Genomic DNA, 7,339 nt, shown 5'->3' with positions numbered 1-7,339 from the left:
GTCAGGAATGAGCTAGACAACATAATTACTGGTTCTACAGATATTTAAAGTAAAAATAGTTAGGAAGAGCTTCATGCCAATAAATTTGAACACCGAAATGAACTGAACAACTCCTTGAAGGACACAGACTACCAAAATTCATGTAATGATAAATATATAATCTTAATAGCAATAAAATTAATTTCAATGTATAGTTTAAAACCTCCCTTTAAGGACATTTCCATGTAGATGCCTTTACTTTTCAATACTAGATAAATACAACAATGTGATCACTAAGTTTATTAACTTTGATGTATATATCACATCACCAAACTTAAACATGGACTTAAATATAAAAATCTAAATTAAAAACATGAAAAAACCTATATGACTTTGCTTGTGGTAAAGCTTTTTTGGGTACAATACCAAAAGTACAATCTATAAAAGAAAAGATTGATGAATTGGTTTTCATGAAAATCAAGAACTTCTGCCTTCATATAATCATATGATATAATAATACAAGTGTTACATTAGGTTAATATATTTTAGTAGCATATCTGATAAAGAGTTATATCCCAAAAAAATGTATAGAACTCCTATCTTTGCATTTGAATACACATCAGGGTAACTACATCATGTTCAACTACAAGAATAGGATCCTAATTAGAATAAGTTATAGTCTATGTGCCAAAATACACTCTACTGTCATGTGTATCTAAAAAGAACAAATAAAATTAAAAACGAACTCTCAAAAATAGGAAAATACAAAATGCAACCTAAAAATAGGCAAAATATGTAAGCATACATTTCAGCAAAGAAGGATTGCTAATGGGCACATGAAAAAATAATACTATTATTATGGAAATATATATAATAACCCCAATGAGTTATGCCTTAATAATACCTATTTAAAGTATCTAAAAACCATAAAGACTAATCAGAGCAAGTCATTGTGAAGATGAACAGTCACTCGTTCTCTCAAAAACTACAGGTGGAAATGGAAACTGGTACAACTACTTTGTAAAACCACCTGGTGTATTCTTTAAAAGTACATATATATCAATATATATCAATATATATGAACCAACTGTTCCACTAATTTACCCACAATTCACAAAAGCATATGTGCAAAGATTTATACAGAATGCTTATAAGTCCATTTATAATATAGATGGATAAGGATCAGCTCAAATGTTCACTACCAGGAGAACCAACCAGCAAATATGGCACATCCAAACCATGGACTGTGAAGAAGAAATGAAAAGGAATGAATTATTGACATCCTTAGTTCTATGGTCTCATGTTTGTGTCCCTGTAAAATTGATGAATTGAAACCTAATCACCAATTTGATGGTATTAGGAGTCAGACCCTTTGTGAGGTGGTTGTCATGAGGACACATCCCTCATTCATGGGATTAGGGACCTTATAAAAGAGACCCCAGAGAGCTTCCTTGTATTCCCACCATGTGAGGACACAGAGAGAAGACTCCATGAATGGATGAGAAAATAAACCTTTACCAGACACCAAATATGCCTATGTCTGATCTTAGACCTCCTAGCCTCCAGAAATGTAAGAAAAAAATTTTTCTGTTGTTTATAAGGCATCCAGTGCATGGTAGTTTGATACAACAATCTGAAAAGAATCAATAAGTCAAAAAGGAGGATGAATCATAAATAAATAAGCACACTGGAAAAAAACCTATTCATGCAAAAATCTTTCAAGAATTTTGCAGTTAATTAATTAATTAAGGTACCTTATTGAAAGCGCCATATCCAGCTGCATAAGTGCAAACACAGTCAAGGTAAAGGAAGGATTTACCCAAGATTGTGCTCCAGTCAACTGAGAAAAATGAAGTGTCAAGTTAAGAGTGTCGATGCAAGGGAGTGAATAAATAATTGGCTAAGAAATATGAACTAATAAGGAGAGAAATGAGGATGTAAGGGTTCTAAGAAAAATCATGACATGGTAGAATCAGTTGAAGGGACTGAGGAATAGAATAATTGTATTTATAACATAAAAATGAGTGAGACAAAAAGAAGTGATATTTAGATGGAAGCTTGAGACTGAGATTTTTGATGATGTTATTCACATTGATCCTGACAAGTCTAGGGGTCTAGGGTATGATAAATGGAATGAAACCTAGGTGGATGAAAAAGGAATTCAAGGAACTGAGAGCTCAGGGTTTTAGAAGATGCAATTTCAGAGTTGCAAGGAATCAGAAGGAAGAGATTTCAAGATACAAAATGCAGTTGGAGGGACAGGTTTGTAGCTCAGTGATAGAGCTCTTACCAGCATGCACAAGGCCTTGAGTTGATCACCAGCATAACAAACAAAACAAAACAATAACAGAAACAAGTGTGCAGTGGAGTGGAGGGTAGATTATGTCTTGTATGGACATATTATTACTGCAGGTGAGGCAATAGATACTATAGTCTTGTACAAGAAATTCAAAGTTAAGGGGTCTCATGGAAGAGCAAGGGAGAATGGTCTAGAAAGAACATTTCAGATCAAAGAAAACCCTCATGCCAGCTTCAGGCTCATTGGTAAGGAAAGAAGACTGTGGGAATGTTAGTGTCCTCAAGGAACATTTACATTTGTTTTACAATTGAAAGTAAAGAGAACATTCATAAAAGTTGAAAATATAGGAGCTTTTATTTTTTTTTTTCTCTGAACTTGCTGTGTACTCCCATGGACTTATGGAAAACTTTCAAAAATTGGAGAAGGCTGAGATAGAGAACAAGGACTGCCCAGAGTCTAGAGATGATCAGTGCCAGAGATCAGGATGTCCTGGGCATCTGGGGAGTCTCATCGTCGCTGGCATAATCAGAGTAAAAGCACATTGATATCATTTCTGCTAGTCTCAAGACAGAGAACAGAGGCAAGACCCTGACTCCTGTAAGAAATTTTGGGATTAGTGTAGGCAAGATTCTCCTCTCCCTTCTTGTAATAGAAAAATTAGTAACTGAGCAAGACTCAATTTTGTATCTAAGAGATTATCTACTTCTGTAGATGAAGCTTGGAAGTCTGCAGAGAAGCCATCTAATTCTTAGCCCACAAGCCTTCTTCTGTGTCCCTCTCTCTCTCTTTCCCTACCCAGCTCCAAAAACAGTTTCTGTGTGTTCAGTTAACAACCTTAGCAGAAGGACTCTGCTTTTTAATGCCTCTAGAAAATTAATTTAAAAATCTCTGGAGTGACTGATTTGGTTCACCACACTGAAATCATAATGTTAGTTATATGTGTCTCAGAGGATGAATAAAATTTTTTTAAAAATATTGACAAGGAATTTGCATATAGACAGTATTTGGATGCTAAATATATTTAATTTGATTCCATGAATATATTCCCACTTTGCTTTCTTTGTGACAAGAATTATTATTTTACCAACTGAATACAAAAAGTGAGCTAGTCGTTTTATATTTTGCATTACTGTAAATGGTAGAGAAATATATTTGAATGTCCTTGTCAATGTGTCAGATAAAATGTAAAATAAAATTTACACTGAAATGTCCTGGCTTTATTTTGAATGCAGGTTTGTAGTATATAGCTACTATATACTTGGAGAACACTGTGCCCCTATGAAATGTTAAGGAAAGCATCACAAAGAAGGACGTGCTATCAACCTGCAAAGACAAGAAGCACATTCCACAGAAATGTCTCATCAAGTTCCTATAAAACTGCACAGCTAATTCATTTTCACTTAAGTAATGAATAAGTCATTCATGAACTGGGATTTGAAACCTCCTCCAAACTGAATATTTGGAAAATAAATTAATATGAAAACTACATCCAAATCAGAGAGATAATTAGGTGAGTTATGGAGAAATTTGAGTTCAAAAAGTGAGAAATATATGCAAAGCACAGTATCTCTTGATCTAATTAATTCTGTTTCAAATCCAAAGGAGTTTCATAACAACATTACAATATTTTCTGAGTACTATAAACATTTAGGATTTACACTTTCTCAAATATTTCATTTCCGCCCAGAGCAGCATCAAGGAGATTGCAATTAAATCTGCTGGGAGTCCTGCAGAATCTTAGCCTATCTCTCCACTTGACATGCTATTCATGTAGAGAAGATATTAATCTCACTTCTTATTTGGCACTACTATCCTTTTTCTAAAGCTCTTCTGACTTCTTTTCCTACCACTCTACTTGACCACCTTAAAATAAATTTAATAGAATGAGTTTGAATTACTCCTGGGACAATGTGTTATAATATATATGTAACCATCCACAAGGAAGGATATGATGACTGCTGTTTAGCAACAAGACAAAGATGATAATAAAATCATTAACTCTGTCAATATAAATGCTAATAGAAAAGGAAAATTGGATCCATGCCTGGTATCACATTTTCTCTGATAGGAAATTAGAACAGAGAAATTGAATCTGACAAATCTTAACATTTAGAGACCAACATCAAAATTGTAGTCTGGAGTACACAATAAATGGTAGAATGCTTCTTAATTAAACTGTGCTTTTGTTAGGCCAGAATGAATAGCTTCTGCCTGGCCAACAAAGTGATTCACAGTCTCCCAGAGGAACCCTTAAAAAATATAGTATAAAATAAAGGCCATAATGCTAGCAAAAATCAAGTTGACAAGCCTGCACTAATTATCTTTGGTATTACAACACAGCTAATGGAGATGCAGCCTGAAAGATAATAGAGGTGAACTCATTAGCAGTGCCTTGAACTAATGTTTGTAAGGGGAGCATTTATTGTCTGCTAGTGCTACATAACTCAACATTGCGCATTAGCATATTAAATAGGGCTCTAACTTGATTTGTGAGCACTTTTTAACCTTTCTGTGTAAATTACTTTGAGGAAAAATAAATTTATGTGAATAAGCTTATATAAGCTTTCATTCATGGGCAAAGGTTGGGGAATTATTTTATTTTTTAAAAAATCTACACTTAAAAATTTTCACTTTTGAGAAAGAATTTGAAAGTATATCTAAAATCAACCTTGAAAACATTCCCATTAAGTTTTTCCTATATAAATAAAAAATCTATAGTAGAAATATACAGCTATATAATAAAAATATAGATCTAGATATCTAACAAACATTATAGATATAGTGATATATTCTGAAGTTTTGTTACTTTATGAAATTTAACCTTTTTTTTAGTAACAAAGAGAAAAAGATTTCTATTATTTTATAATTAAAAACTGTGAAAATAACAATGGAATAATCACTATGAGCAGGTTTTTTTTTTTGGTTACTTTTAGTTTAATTTAGTTTGCTTGCTTGCTTGAGTTTAAGGGGTGAGTAAATTAATTTAAAATGCAGTATTTTCTATTTCTGTTTGGCAATATTTCTTTCACTTTCCTCCTTCCTTCATTCTGTCCATGTTGACACAGAGATATAAATTAAGAATCTGTGTTAATGTCCAACAAGAAATCCCATCACCTTGAACAACCACTATCCACAATGACTGAGTAATGACATACTAATAATGTTTTATCTCACGAACATTTAATGTGCAGTGCTCTCTCTACTTTCTCATAGTACAGAGATTTTTATTCAGTAATTAGATTTACTCAAACTACAGTTTTAACTGTCATTAAGCTGAACTACAAGTTTTCCCCATGTGATTTCATTTCAATGCCAATTTTTTTGTAGTAAACTTTTGTCAGAAATATTTGATTTTAAAGAGTCTGATGCTATCAAATGTCTACAAAAAAGAAACACAAATTTGTAATTTTAAGCATGGTGTTTTCCCTGTTTCTGTGTATTTCTTAATAAAATTAATGCATTTTTACAAATAATGATTCATACTTCATAGTTATGAGGAGAAATTAGCTTATAATAGTAAAATATGTATGCCTCATTAAACTTGTCATAAAATCACATCATTAAATTAATCCACACTCATTTAAAGCATGTATTTTTTCCTTCAAGCCATTTAGTACCTAAGACAAATGCTAACATGGATCCATATTAACAAACAAAACAAATATGAATACATTGGTTTATGTAAAAGGTAATGCAGAATTTTAATATATATATTTCAGAGCATTGTGAGCCTATATTTATAATTAACATGTACTGAGTTCTTATGTTGTATTTAGATACGTATGTGTATTCTAACTTAAGAATTCTGTAGATGGGTAGTTACAAATTTAAGAAGAGTGAAATTTGTATAGACAACATAACAGGAAGTCTGAATTGAAAGAAGAGAAGGTAAAGCAACAAGTTAACAACCCCTCCTTAATTGTTTAGTGAATTTCTTTTTTTTTTTTCTAGATTTAAACATATTTATTGTTAATACTTACACAAAAATTACCACTTTTACTATTTAAGTGTGTAATTCAGTGGCATTAAGTACAGATTTTTTTTTGCAACCATCACCACCATCTATCTTCAGAATGTTTTCAGATTTGCAAACTGACACTCTACACCCTTTAAACAGTTCCTGATTGCCCCCTTCCCTATCCTTTGGCAACCACCATTCTACTCCTAGACTACTTTTGGTTTCAAGTCTCTCTTTCACTTAATAAGAGGGTCTACTGCTGACCAATGAATATACGTCATTTGAGTTTATTGTAGAGAAAGAGGTGAAGAAAATGATGTGGGCCTCCAATCCACGTCTCAGCAGCCCTGCCATGGATCTGCCCGCTTCTTTTGCATCAAAAAGTTGACCTTTCGAGCCATTTCCATGTTGTAGATCGGCCGGCAGTTTTCTAGCTTTCCCGCTGTCATTTGCTGCAAGGTTTCTCATAGTATCTTTGTCATTTAATGTCCTCAATGAGCCCATCCATGCTGAGGATTCTGTTCAGGGTCCTGTATGCACCTTCCACGTTCCCTTCCTGTACCATCACAGTCCTGGCAATGAACTTCAGGTGTTCTGCCATGACCTTGGATTTAACTCTTCACTTTGCAGGACCCGTCGCCCTCAGCACTGGACCATTAAGCTAATTTCATGAACTTAGTTCTGAGCTTGCCAGTTTACACAGTTCCCAAAGTTCATGAGATGAAAACAAACTCATTGTTCAGGTAGAATGTGACTATTAGAAGGACAAAGAAATTTCTCCCAGAGCCTTCATGAGGAGGATACTGTAAATTGACATAGTGCTAGGATGAGGATCTAGGCATTTGGGTCTTGGCAGAATACATTGCATTAGCCATCTCATTACTCTGCCCCAAGTGAGAGCAGCCAAGTTAGTCTAACCCTACACCAGACCTAGTGGTTCCCTCCCTGAAGAAAGATAGTATGTCCAAATATTGTAAGTAGTTTCTAAAGGCCTTGATACTTTTACCTTTTACATAGACCATCAAAATGAAATGTTAATTGATTAATTTCCCCTGTAAATAGGTTCCTTTATTATAACTGCTTTAGGTACCCTCCCAATGTTA

The 7,339-nt window shown here is 33.7% G+C and overlaps 1 pseudogene; it reads right to left on the bottom strand.

Moving 5' to 3' along the window:
• Positions 1-6,574: 6,574 nt before the first annotated feature.
• LOC124992377 (28S ribosomal protein S21, mitochondrial-like) lies at positions 6,575-6,837 on the bottom strand (annotated as a pseudogene).
• Between the last annotated feature and the right edge of the window lie 502 nt (positions 6,838-7,339).

This window comes from Sciurus carolinensis, chromosome 9 (genome assembly GCF_902686445.1).
Source record: "Sciurus carolinensis chromosome 9, mSciCar1.2, whole genome shotgun sequence".
Taxonomy (NCBI): Eukaryota; Metazoa; Chordata; class Mammalia; order Rodentia; family Sciuridae; genus Sciurus; species Sciurus carolinensis.
This window is presented reverse-complemented; position numbering and strand designations above follow the sequence as displayed.